We start from the raw sequence: 12,526 nt of genomic DNA, 5'->3' as shown, positions 1-12,526 counted from the left end.
CCAAATGTCACACAGGTTCCTTTATTAACAGAGGTCTGCACAATATCAACATGTATAAAACTAATGAAATAAAAATAAACTGCCTGCATATATCCACCTTATTCCTGGAGGCTCTACTGTAGAATCTGCTGTGGGAGTAACTTCCGGTTAGCCGCCGGAAGTTCCGGAACGCCATTGACTAACCATGGCAGCTGAGCATGAACAGCGGTTTATTTTAAAGCAATTTGCTTTCAATCTAGCAGAGAAGTTACGGTTTTGTTTTCTGACATTTAATGTTTAACATGTTTATCAACCGTAGCATTTATTAAAATGTCCTTGCGGAGCTCGGGTACGTCGTTTTGTGGAGGAAAACCTGCATCATACTTTGTGGCTCGGATCCGACAGACTGCCGGAGGAGAGACGGGAATCCTCAGAGGATTGACAGGAATATCATGAGAATATCAGGTATGATTTCAGGTTAATGTCATGAGAATATCAGTTATGATTTCAGGTTAATGTCATGAGAATATCAGGTATGATTTCAGGTTAATGTCATGAAATATCAGGTGTGATTTCAGGTTAATGTCATGAGAACATCAGGTATGATTTCAGGTTAATGTCATGAGAATATCAGGTATGATTTCAGGTTAATGTCATGAGAATATCAGGTATGATTTCAGGTTAATGTCATGAGAATATCAGGTGTGATTTCAGGTTAATGTCATGAGAATATCAGGTGTGATTTCAGGTTAATATCATGAGAATATCAGGTATGATTTCAGGTTAATGTCATGAGAATATCAGGTATGATTTCAGGTTAATGTCATGAGAACATCAGGTGTGATTTCAAGTGTATGGAGGACACAGCATTGTAGTATTTGTCCGGTAATGACAACCTTTAGTATTATTTATTATTATTTTCTGTGCAGTTAAAATACAAAGTGTGTTTATGGCACGGACTGCAGGGCAGCATTAGAATAAAAATACAATAGTTTCACTACAGACATGTTGATAAGAAAAAAGTTTTTTGTTAATTAAATTTTAAATCTTAGCTGTGATCAGTACTCGAGTTGTAAAAAAGAAATCAGGGGGGATGGTGGATTTGATCATACGGGGACAGATAATTTTTGCTGATTACAAATAATATAATATATTACAAATAATAGCAGTGACCAAAACACCTGCAGAAATACTGCAGGAATGACATAGCAGCAGTTAAATGCAGCCTTCTGTAAGCTTTAAATATCCACTGGGCTTACATCAAATACATCAAAACACAACAATAAAAAACACTTTTCTGAACTTATCAATATGACTCTGTCCTTCACAGGATAAGTAACATGGTTCACTGCAAAAACTCACAATCTTAACAAGAATATTTGTCTTATTTCTAGTTAAAATGTCTCATTTTAGTAAAAAAAATCTCATTACACTTAAAACAAGACTCATCCCTGGAAAAAACAACAATTTTCACCTGTTTCAAGTAGATTTTCACTTAAAATAAATAGAAAAATCTGCCAGTGCAACAAGACTTTTTTTTGCTTGTAATAAGAAGATAAATCTTGTTCCACTGGCAGATTTTCTTACTTATTTCAAGTGAAAATTTACCTGAAACAGGTGAGAATTGTCACATTTTTGTGGTGATGACTCTAACCAGAATGTTAAATGTAAATGTTGAAATAGCAGTAAAACCACTTTCATTGATGAACTGACATAAGGGATGTAAAGGGGGGATGGCAGTTTTACAGGGGGGATGATTTGGACCGTTTTTATTTCAGGGGGGGATGCTATCCCCCTCATCCCCCATCAACTCCAGTACTGGCTGTGATAATGTATCGGGTTTTTCCTAAACTTCTGGAGGGCTTAGGTGATGTGGTTGCAGGTGGGGGGTTGTGGGTCTTCCCCCAGGTACATTTGATGAGGGGGCTGGGGGTGTTATAGTGGTACGGAAAACCCTAATGTATCATATCTTATCTTAATAATTGTGTACTGTATTGCTCCCTCAGATGAGCCTGACCAGATGGATCAGAACGAGGAGCTGTGATCAACACCAAAGCTTCCTGTGATGCCCAAACACAGTGGTCAGATCCAGGGATGGAGGACCACACCTATTCTATTATTTATGTGCTGGAGATGAGGTGATGGGTGACTGTGGTTTCACAGTTAGAGACTTGCTGGAGGAGCATAGGGGGAAGCTAATCATTCCAGCATTCACACGCAAAGGATGCCAGCTGACCAGTGAGGAGGTCACTCACACACGCCGCACTGCTCATGCCCGCATTCATGTTGAATAAGGAACCTGGAGGTGTACAAGATTCTTTCTCAAACAGGACCAAATTAACTTTGTGCCCAAAATTGACAAAATGCTCAAGATTTGTGCTGGTTTAGTGAATTAAAGAGCTGAGTTTATTTCAAGTGAAAAGTGAGAAGACATTTAATATTGCACTTAAACATACTTACATATTTCATTCATTTAACATTTTCTAAAAACAATTTAGGTACCGTTACACTTACAGTATCTTTAACACATAACTCTCAACAGGTTAAGTGCTGTATGTAGTTTGTAGAGCTGCACTTACATATTTCATTCATTTAACATTTTCTGAAAATAACTGAGGTCCAGCTGCAATTGTTATTTTTTTGAGGAGATAAAAGTCTAAATATTGTGATTTCAGTTTGTCAGGTGTGAATATTTTCTGGTTTCTTAAGTCCTCCGACAGTAAACTGAATCTCTCTCACTTAAGACACAAATGTAATGTGCTTTTGTTAAACAATATTTTTGTGTTAAAATGTTTTGATTCATGTCCCTATATGTATGTCCTAATATGTCAGGAGGGATCTTTCAGGTTCTGTTTTTAATAAAACTGAAAACAAAAATGAAGTCTGTTGTACTGTTTTCCCCCTAGCTTTATACAGAGGGGCAGAGCTGAATCTTCTTTGTACCAAATTCATCTACAAATGTTTGTGTGAAGTATGTGTGAAAAGTTCTGGAGGTGTTTCATGTGTGTATCTGAAGTCTTTGTCAAATGAAATGTGGAACTCCAGGTGCTCAGTTGGTCCAGATAAGCAGCTTGCAGCTCTGCAGCCCCAGGCACATCACTGCCAGCTGGACCTGAAAGAATAAATATAAAAGAAGCTTACAGTTTGTCTTAATGAAGGTTCACAAGTAGCCTACCTGTCACATTAGTTCATAGATTATAACCAGTACTCGAGTTGTAAAAAAAAAATCAGGGGGGGTGGTGGATTTTATCATATGGGGACAGATAATTTGTGCTGATTACAAATAATATAATATATTACAAATAATAGCAGTGACCAAAACAGCTGCAGAAATACTGCAGGAATGACATAGCAGCAGTTAAATGCAGCCTTCTGTAAGCTTTAAATATCCACTGGGCTTACATCAAATACATCAAAACACAACAATAAAAAACTGTTTTCTGAACTTATCAATATGACTCTGTCCTTCACAGGATAAGTAACATGGATCACTGCAAAAACTCTAAATCTTAACAAGAATATTTGTCTTATTTCTAGTTAAAATGTCTCATTTTAGTAAAAAAAAATCTCATTACACTTAAAACAAGACTCATCACTGGAAAAAAGAACAATTTTCACCTGTTTCAAGTAGATTTTCACTTGAAATAAGTAGAAAAATCTGCCAGTGGAACAAGATTTTTTTGCTTGTAATAAGAAGATAAATCTTGTTCCACTGGCAGATTTTTCTACTTATTTCAGGTGAAAATTTACTTGAAACAGGTAAAAATTGCCAAATGTTATTTTCTGATGATGACTCTAAATGTTGAAATAGCAGTAAAACCACATTCATTAATGAAATAACATAAGGGATGGAAAGGGGGGATGATTTGGACCGTTTTTATTTCAGGGGGGATGCCATCCCCCCTCATCTCGAGTACTGATAAGTAACAATATTTACCCACCTGGAGGAGTATCCACTTTGCCCATTGGGAAGAATGAGATACTTCTCATCTTCTAAGCATTTCTTCACTTCTTCAGGTCGTCCTCCCATCCCTCAACAGCAGGAGGCGGAGGTGAGATGATATTGTCCCGTTTGAGCTGTGACAGGTGGTGTTTCCACATGTTTTATATCCCCGACGCTCAGAGAAAGAGGGTTAACGCGTTCACTCAGCATGTAAACAAACGCCGGTTGGGGCAGCACCGGAAGTAGCTCCCACAATTCGCGCAAAGCCTCATGGGCCGTAGGAATAAGGTGGATACATTTTTTTCTTTCCTTTTTATTGAAATACAAACTGCAAACATACAATCCACCACCAGGGGGAGACACACTCGGCGGAGGGAAATCAGGACACAATGAACTAGAAATACATGAAAAAGAGACACAAACTTAAGCCTTGACGCCTTTGATCGGTGGAGAGTCTAATGTTCTAATATATTGTTTGACCTCATTTTCCAAATAATACAAAAAAGAGGCTTTTGAATAATATAACTGGATTTGTACGGAAGAGAATCAGGGCCAGGCAGGAGAAAAAATATTTGAGGGGAAGATTTTTTTTTTTATTGTGCACTTTGAAATGTCGAGAATAATGTTGAAATACAATTTCAAGAATAAAGTCGAAATTTCAAGAAAAAAGTCGAAATTTGGAGAATAAAGTCGAAATTTCGACTTTTTTCTCGACATTTCGACTTTATTCACAAAATTTAGACTTTTCTCAACATTTCGGCTTTTTTTCTCCAAGTGCATAATGAAAAAAAATATTATTTTTATTTTTCTCCTGGCCCTAATACGCTTCTGTACATTTGCGAATAAACCATTTTGCCAATAATATAAGATTAATGATATAAAATTGTTTTTTTTTAACAAATGGATAGTCAATGAAACCAAACAATAAATGTTGAAAGCAAAGGGAGAAATGTGGTTCAACACAAACACTAATCTAATTACAGATATGGACCATAATGTTAGTGAAAGAGCAACTCCAGAATAAATGAGAAACATCTTCATTGATCCTTCACAGAAACAACAGGCAGTGTCTTTTTTGAAACGTTGAAGAAAAACTTTACATGGGTAAATTATTTTAAAAGATACTTCCTTCATTTTATTAGTAATTAAGTATTTTGCAGGTAACGACCAAATCTTTTTCCAGTCAACATTGTTAACAAAGTTATTCCAATAAGAAACCACATATGGAATTGATACGACATCCTTCTGAAACGATTATTATTATTGCGTCTTGAAGAAAAAACAAATCTCACCAATTTCAAGTTTGGTCGGATCAAAAGACAAATTTAAATTCAATTTTTCAATTCAATTTTATTTATATAGCGTCTTCAAGTTCTGTCCCGCCGTACTTTTAAATAACACAACGACTCCAATAGGGATTGTGTTTATAATGACATTAAATTCCTAAACGGGGACAATAATATTGAATTTCAACATAAATTCTTGATATGTCCAAGTAATTTGCTGAATAGGCTCCAGCTGATCCAGAATGCAGCAGCACGAGTACTGACAGGAATTAGCAGGAGAGACCACGTCTCTCCAGTGTTAGCGTCGCTCCATTGGTTACCCGTAAAATTCAGAATTCAATTTAAAATTTTATTACTTGCATATAAAGCCCAAAACGGCTTAGCTACGCAGTATTTACAAGACCTGATAGTGCCTTATGTTCCTGGCAGAGCTCTCCGCTCCCAGGGTGCAGGTTTACTCGTAGTTCCTAGAGTATCTAAATGTAGATTTGGAGGGCGGGCGTTCTGCTATCAGGCACCATTACTATGGAACCAACTTCCAATCTGGGTTAAGGAGGCTGACACCACCTCCACCTTTAAAACTAAACTTAAAACCTTTCTGTTTAGTAAAGCCTATAGTTAGTGTTTAGTAAACCTCTAGCTGGTGTTGGTAAATCTCTAGGTAGTGTAAACTCTAGTGTGTTAGAGTCAGTAGTCATAGTTGCAGCTATAGAACAAGACTATAACAGTTAGTCTCAAATATAGCTTCGCGGTAGATATGCTGCTATAGGCTTATGCTGCAGGGGGGACCGACATGATCCGCTGGGCGGTGCCTCTCACCCTTCTTCTCCTCTCCTCTTCCCTGCCTCTCTTCTCCATTACCATTTTTATTTATTATAAATATCTCATAGCTATCATTTTTGTCCAATGTTCCTGTAGTTTCTTGTGCTGGCCCCCCTTTTTTCTCTTTTGTGCATGTGTTCAGGCCGGAGCCTCGGGAGCTGCGCTCTGGCCTGCGGTCAGAACCTCCATCTGAAAAACAGCAGTAAACAAAAAGTGATTCTCAATCATCAATCTGCGCATAGCACCGAGTTTACAAGTTTACACTAATACAGGGGTCTCCAACTCCGGTCCTGGGCCCTCATTTATCAATCGTGCGTAGAAAAGGATCTAAATTCTGTCGTGGGAATGAAATTTAGAATGTGTGTAAGTACAAAAAAATCCAGATTTATCAAACGTGCGGACGCTGGTCGTACGCACATCAGTGATGATAAATCCCACCTGTTCTAAACTGCCGTGCTCGTGCACGGTTACCGTCATTTGCATTCAGAAACGCCTCCAATTGGCCAGATATGGAGCAACAACAGCTCCCGCTTGGAGGTTTTCAAACTTTATTGAACAAAATTCTGTAGGGTTTACAACAAAAGGCAGATGAAACAAAATAATCAATTATCTACAAATATTCAACATTTGGGGGGGTTGAGAGCAAAAAAAAAAAAAGATACATTTACTGACGAGCTATGGGAAGTGTATTAATAAAAATTAAGAAACAAAGACATCGTTTCATATAAGCTTTTGGCAATAACGTTTTTTTCACGCATCAGTTTAAGACAGTGTTTCTCAATCCTGGTCCTAGATCCATCAGAATGTTTTGGGGAAGCGCTACCTGCTGAGAAGCCGCTCCGTGCTCTCACTGAACAGATCAGCTCTTTGAAAACGCGCTCTCTGCGGAGCGTGTTTTTGCGGCGCGCACGGTCTCTAAATCCTCCAACACTGCAAGATAAGCCATGGTACTTGTATTTTCTTTTCAGGTCGTCCTGCCAAAGCTGTCTTTTATAGCTGTCACACCAATTACTCAAAATGTCTAAATTACTAATGGATATTTTTTATTAATTGGAGGAAACGGGGAACATGTGCACATGTTCCCCGTTCAGTCACAGTTCAGCGATCTCAAACTTCTCATGTAAAGTTTGAGACTCTTTTAATGGGTTCTATTTGTAGTTTCACTGTTCTACCACTAGGTTTTGTGTGTACGCATGTTCGGAGCTGTGCGTATATTTACACGTGTTTCTGCGCACAGGTACATGTTGATAAATACCATACTTTGCCTGAGAATGCTCGTACGCACGCTTTACGCACAGATCTGTGCGTACGAACGGTTGATAAATGAGGGTCCTGGAGAGACCTATCCAGCATGTTTTAGGTGTCTCCATGCATGAACACACCTAATTCTAATCAATGGTCGTCATTAACTTGTCATCAAGGTCCGGACAGTTCTGTTGCTGACACAGCTCCTTGTATCATGGTGTGCTGCAGCAGGGAAAGATCTAAAACATGCTGGATAGGTGCTCTCCAGGACCAGGACCAGGACCAGGACCAGGAGACATCTAAAACATGCTGGATAGGTCTCTCCAGGACCAGGACCAGGACCAGGACCAGGAGACATCTAAAACATGCTGGATAGGTCTCTCCAGGACCAGGACCAGGACCAGGACCAGGAGACATCTAAAACATGCTGGATAGGTCTCTCCAGGACCAGGGTTGGAGAACCCTGCACTAATGCAAACCAATTCAACTGTTCTTTCCCATAAAGTCTATTATGATGCATATAATGTTCAGTTTTTGTTAACGCTCTGTAAACATGGCTTTAAAAGTAAAAATGCACATATTTTATGTGTATGTATGTATTTTTTTTTTTTTTTTTTTTTTTTTTTTTTTTTTTATTTTATGTGGGCAGCACGGTGGCTTAGTGGTTAGCACTGTTGCCTCACAGCAAGAAGGTCCCCGGTTCGACTCCCAGGCCCGGCAGGGGCCTTTCTGTGTGGAGTTTGCATGTTCTCCCCGTGCTTGTGTGGGTTCTCTCCGGGTACTTCGGCTTCCTCCCACAGTCCAAAAACATGCATATTAGGTTAATTGATGATTCTAAATTGCCCGTAGGTGTGAGCGTGAGTGTGGTTGTGAGCATGGTTTGTGTGTTTATATGTGGCCCTGTGATGGACTGGTGACCTGTCCAGGGTGTAACTCCTGCCTCTCACCTGAAATGAGCTGGGATAGGCTCCAGCAGACCCCCGTGACCCCGCAAGGGATAAAGTGGGTAAGATAATGGATGGATGGATGGATGGATATTTTATGTCAACAATAATTTAAGGTAGACATTATTGGACTGCAGTAGACTGTACAGGTGCAAGTCATAAAAGTGGACTAAGTGAAGCCTGCAACCAACAATTACTTTTATTATTGATTTATCTGTCCATTATTATGAGAAAATAGTGAAAGATTTGAATTACAACCTTAAGATATTCAGTTTACAATTATAGAAAAGAAAAATGCATCATCCTCACATTTGAGAAGGTAGAACTAACAAATGTTGAAGATTATGTCAAATGTCAAAGATTAATCTGTTATTGAAATAATAGTACAATTAATTGACTACTACGGCTCTAATATAAACACATGTTTTACTTTAATAAACTTACCTTCATCCACCTCTTCACCTCGTTTCCTTTTTCTCTGTGGGACACTCTCAGAGGTTGATGTGGGACTTAAACCTACAAAAGATAACAACGGTCAAATATTAGTGCTTAGTATTCAGAAAATCCTAATACAAAGACTAAGGTTGATAATGAGAGCAGTGAATATAACCTGTGTATAAGGTGTAGCTCTGCATCTCTATGGTTTTTCCTAAAAATGTGTTTTTCATTTTTGTTAAGACTGGTATTGTCTTACCAGGGCCGGCTCCGCTGGTCCTGCCTCCTGGCTTCGGCCTCTGCTCCCCCTCCTTCCCCCCCTACACGATTCATACGCACATAGGCGATGGGGCGGGGGGTCCGGGTCGTGGGGGGCATTGTCCCGCGTGGCCCGGCACTCCCCGCCTCACGGTTTTAACAGCAAAGTAGACACTGCACATTCAACACTTAATAAATACATCTGACAAGGACACGTAGTTCGGGAGGGGCGGGTCGGTGTCAAATCGATACTTGGCCCTCCCCCTCCCTGTTTTTATGGCATTAATCACATGCACTCAACACCAGGGGCGGGAGGGGGCCCCACATCATCCGCTCTCCCTCGCCGGCCTGGGATAGGTGGGTCGGGATACCCGCGCCTGCCCGCGTCGGCGGCCGGAGCGGCTCTGTCTCCCCAGGGCAGGCTGGCCCCCTGCCGGGTGGGGGTCGTTGGCCTGGAGGGTGAGGGCCTCCTGGCCACGTGTCTGGCCCGGACCGGGTGACCGGGGATTGCCTGGGTCGCGGTCCGCCGCCGTGGGATCCCTGGCTGGTTCATCCCGCGCCGTGGGGGTGGTGGGTTGCCTCCCTCCTACTTCTCCCCTCTGTGGGGTTGCTGGTGGCCTGGGTTCCAGGTTCTCCTCTGTGGGGTTGCTGGTGGCCTGGGTTCCAGGTTCTTCTCCTCTGTGGGGTTGCTGGTGGCCTGGGTTCCAGGTTCTCCTCTGTGGGGTTGCTGGTGGCCTGGGTTCCAGGTTCTCCTCTGTGGGGTTGCTGGTGGCCTGGGTTCCAGGTTCTTCTCCTCTGTGGGGTTGCTGGTGGTCTGGGTTCCAGGTTCTTCTCCTCTGTGGGGTTGCTGGTGGCCTGGGTTCCAGGTTCTTCTCCTCTGTGGGGTTGCTGGTGGTCTGGGTTCCAGGTTCTTCTCCTCTGTGGGGTTGCTGGTGGTCTGGGTTCCAGGTTCTCCTCTGTGTGGTTGCTGGTGGCCTGGGTTCCAGGTTCTTCTCCTCTGTGGGGTTGCTGGTTGCCTGGGTTCCAGGTTCTCCTCTGTGGGGTTGCTGGTGGCCTGGGTTCCAGGTTCTCCTCTGTGGGGTTGCTGGTGGCCTGGGTTCCAGGTTCTCCTCTGTGGGGTTGCTGGTGGCCTGGGTTCCAGGTTCTCCTCTGTGGGGTTGCTGGTGGCCTGGGTTCCAGGTTCTTCTTCTCTGTGGGGTTGCTGGTGGCCTGGGTTCCAGGTTCTCCTCTGTGGGGTTGCTGGTGGCCTGGGTTCCAGGTTCTCCTCTGTGGGGTTGCTGGTGGCCTGGGTTCCAGGTTCTTCCCCTCTGTGGGGTTGCTGGTGGCCTGGGTTCCAGGTTCTTCTCCTCTGTGGGGTTGCTGGTGGTCTGGGTTCCAGGTTCTCCTCTGTGGGGTTGCTGGTGGCCTGGGTTCCAGGTTCTTCTCCTCTGTGGGGTTGCTGGTGGCCTGGGTTCCAGGTTCTTCTCCTCTGTGGGGTTGCTGGTGGCCTGGGTTCCAGGTTCTCCTCTGTGGGGTTGCTGGTGGCCTGGGTTCCAGGTTCTTCTCCTCTGTGGGGTTGCTGGTGGCCTGGGTTCCAGGTTCTTCTTTTCTGTGGGGTTGCTGGTGGCCTGGGTTCCAGGTTCTTCTCCTCTGTGGGGTTGCTGGTGGCCTGGGTTCCAGGTTCTTCTCCTCTGTGGGGTTTGCTGGTGGCCTGGGTTCCAGGTTCTTCTCTGGGGGGTTGCTGGTGGTCTGGGTTCCAGGTTCTCCTCTGTGGAGTTGCTGGTGGCCTGGGTTCCAGGTTCTTCTCCTCTGTGGGGTTGCTGGTGGCCTGGGTTCCAGGTTCTTCTCCTCTGTGGGGTTGCTGGTGGCCTGGGTTCCAGGTTCTTCTCTGGGGGGTTGCTGGTGGTCTGGGTTCCAGGTTCTCCTCTGTGGGGTTGCTGGTGGCCTGGGTTCCAGGTTCTCCTCTGTGGGGTTGCTGGTGGCCTGGGTTCCAGGTTCTTCTCTGTGGGGTTGCTGGTGGCCTGGGTTCCAGGTTCTTCTCCTCTGTGGGGTTGCTGGTGGTCTGGGTTCCAGGTTCTCCTCTGTGGGGTTGCTGGTGGCCTGGGTTCCAGGTTCTCCTCTGTGGGGTTGCTGGTGGCCTGGGTTCCAGGTTCTCCTCTGTGGGGTTGCTGGTGGTCTGGGTTCCAGGTTCTCCTCTGTGGGGTTGCTGGTGGCCTGGGTTCCAGGTTCTTCTCCTCTGTGGGGTTGCTGGTGGCCTGGGTTCCAGGTTCTTCTCCTCTGTGGGGTTGCTGGTGGTCTGGGTTCCAGGTTCTTCTCCTCTGTGGGGTTGCTGGTGGCCTGGGTTCCAGGTTCTCCTCTGTGGGGTTGCTGGTGGTCTGGGTTCCAGGTTCTCCTCCTCTGTGGGGTTGCTGGTGGTCTGGGTTCCAGGTTCTCCTCTGTGGGGTTGCTGGTGGTCTGGGTTCCAGGTTCTTCTCCTCTGTGGGGTTGCTGGTGGCCTGGGTTCCAGGTTCTCCTCTGTGGGGTTGCTGGTGGCCTGGGTTCCAGGTTCTTCTCCTCTGTGGGGTTGCTGGTGGTCTGGGTTCCAGGTTCTTCTCCTCTGTGGGGTTGCTGGTGGCCTGGGTTCCAGGTTCTCCTCTGTGGGGTTGCTGGTGGTCTGGGTTCCAGGTTCTTCTCCTCTGTGGGGTTGCTGGTGGTCTGGGTTCCAGGTTTTCCTCTGTTGGGTTGCTGGTGGTCTGGGTTCCAGGTTCTCTTCTGTGGGGTTGCTGGTGGTCTGGGTTCCAGGTTCTTCTCCTCTGTGGGGTTGCTGGTGGCCTGGGTTCCGGGTTCTTCTCCTCTGTGGGGTTGCTGGTGGCCTGGGTTCCAGGTTCTTCCGTGTCGGCCTCTGGTCTCGCGGGTGGCGGGGTTGCTCCCCCCCCTCCCCCACTATAGATACACTTCAGGTGGAGCTTTGTTTGGATTATTACACACACACACACACACACACACACACACACACACACACACACACACACACACACACACACACACACACACACACACACACACACACATAGCCACTCAGTCACATACATATACACACACACACACACACAGCCACAAAGACATGTACACATGCATGCACATAGCCACAAAGACATGTACACACACACGTACACACACACACACACACACACCCACACACACATGATCATATACATACACACACACACACATAGACATACACACTGGCTTGTTCACCTGCATACTGGCTCTGTAGTTTTTGGGTTTAGGTAGCGGTAGCGATAGCTTAGCTCAGACTGCGATCAGATCTTAAGATTTGGGTTGATTGCCGTTCATGTTTTGGATGGCTCCGTGCCGGTTTCATGTTTTGTTTGTGGTTTTTTGTTGCAGATTTCCAGTGCTTGACGTGTGTCTCCGTGTGTTCCTGCTTCCTGGATTGGCAGTGGATGTCGTCGTCCCCCCCACCCCCCAAAAAAAAAAAACTCACTGGGTTTGTATGTGTATATTTATATATGTGTACGCATATGTATGCGTATATATATGTATATATATTAAATATAGTAATAATGCACATATATATACCTTTGGTTTCTACCGTCATGGTATCAATCATTAATATGTGTGCAGACAAGGTA

This window comes from Cololabis saira, chromosome 8, assembly GCF_033807715.1.
Source record: "Cololabis saira isolate AMF1-May2022 chromosome 8, fColSai1.1, whole genome shotgun sequence".
Lineage (NCBI taxonomy): Eukaryota > Metazoa > Chordata > Actinopteri > Beloniformes > Belonidae > Cololabis > Cololabis saira.
The sequence above is the reverse complement of the archived record's forward strand: the minus strand, read 5'-3'. Positions refer to the sequence as shown.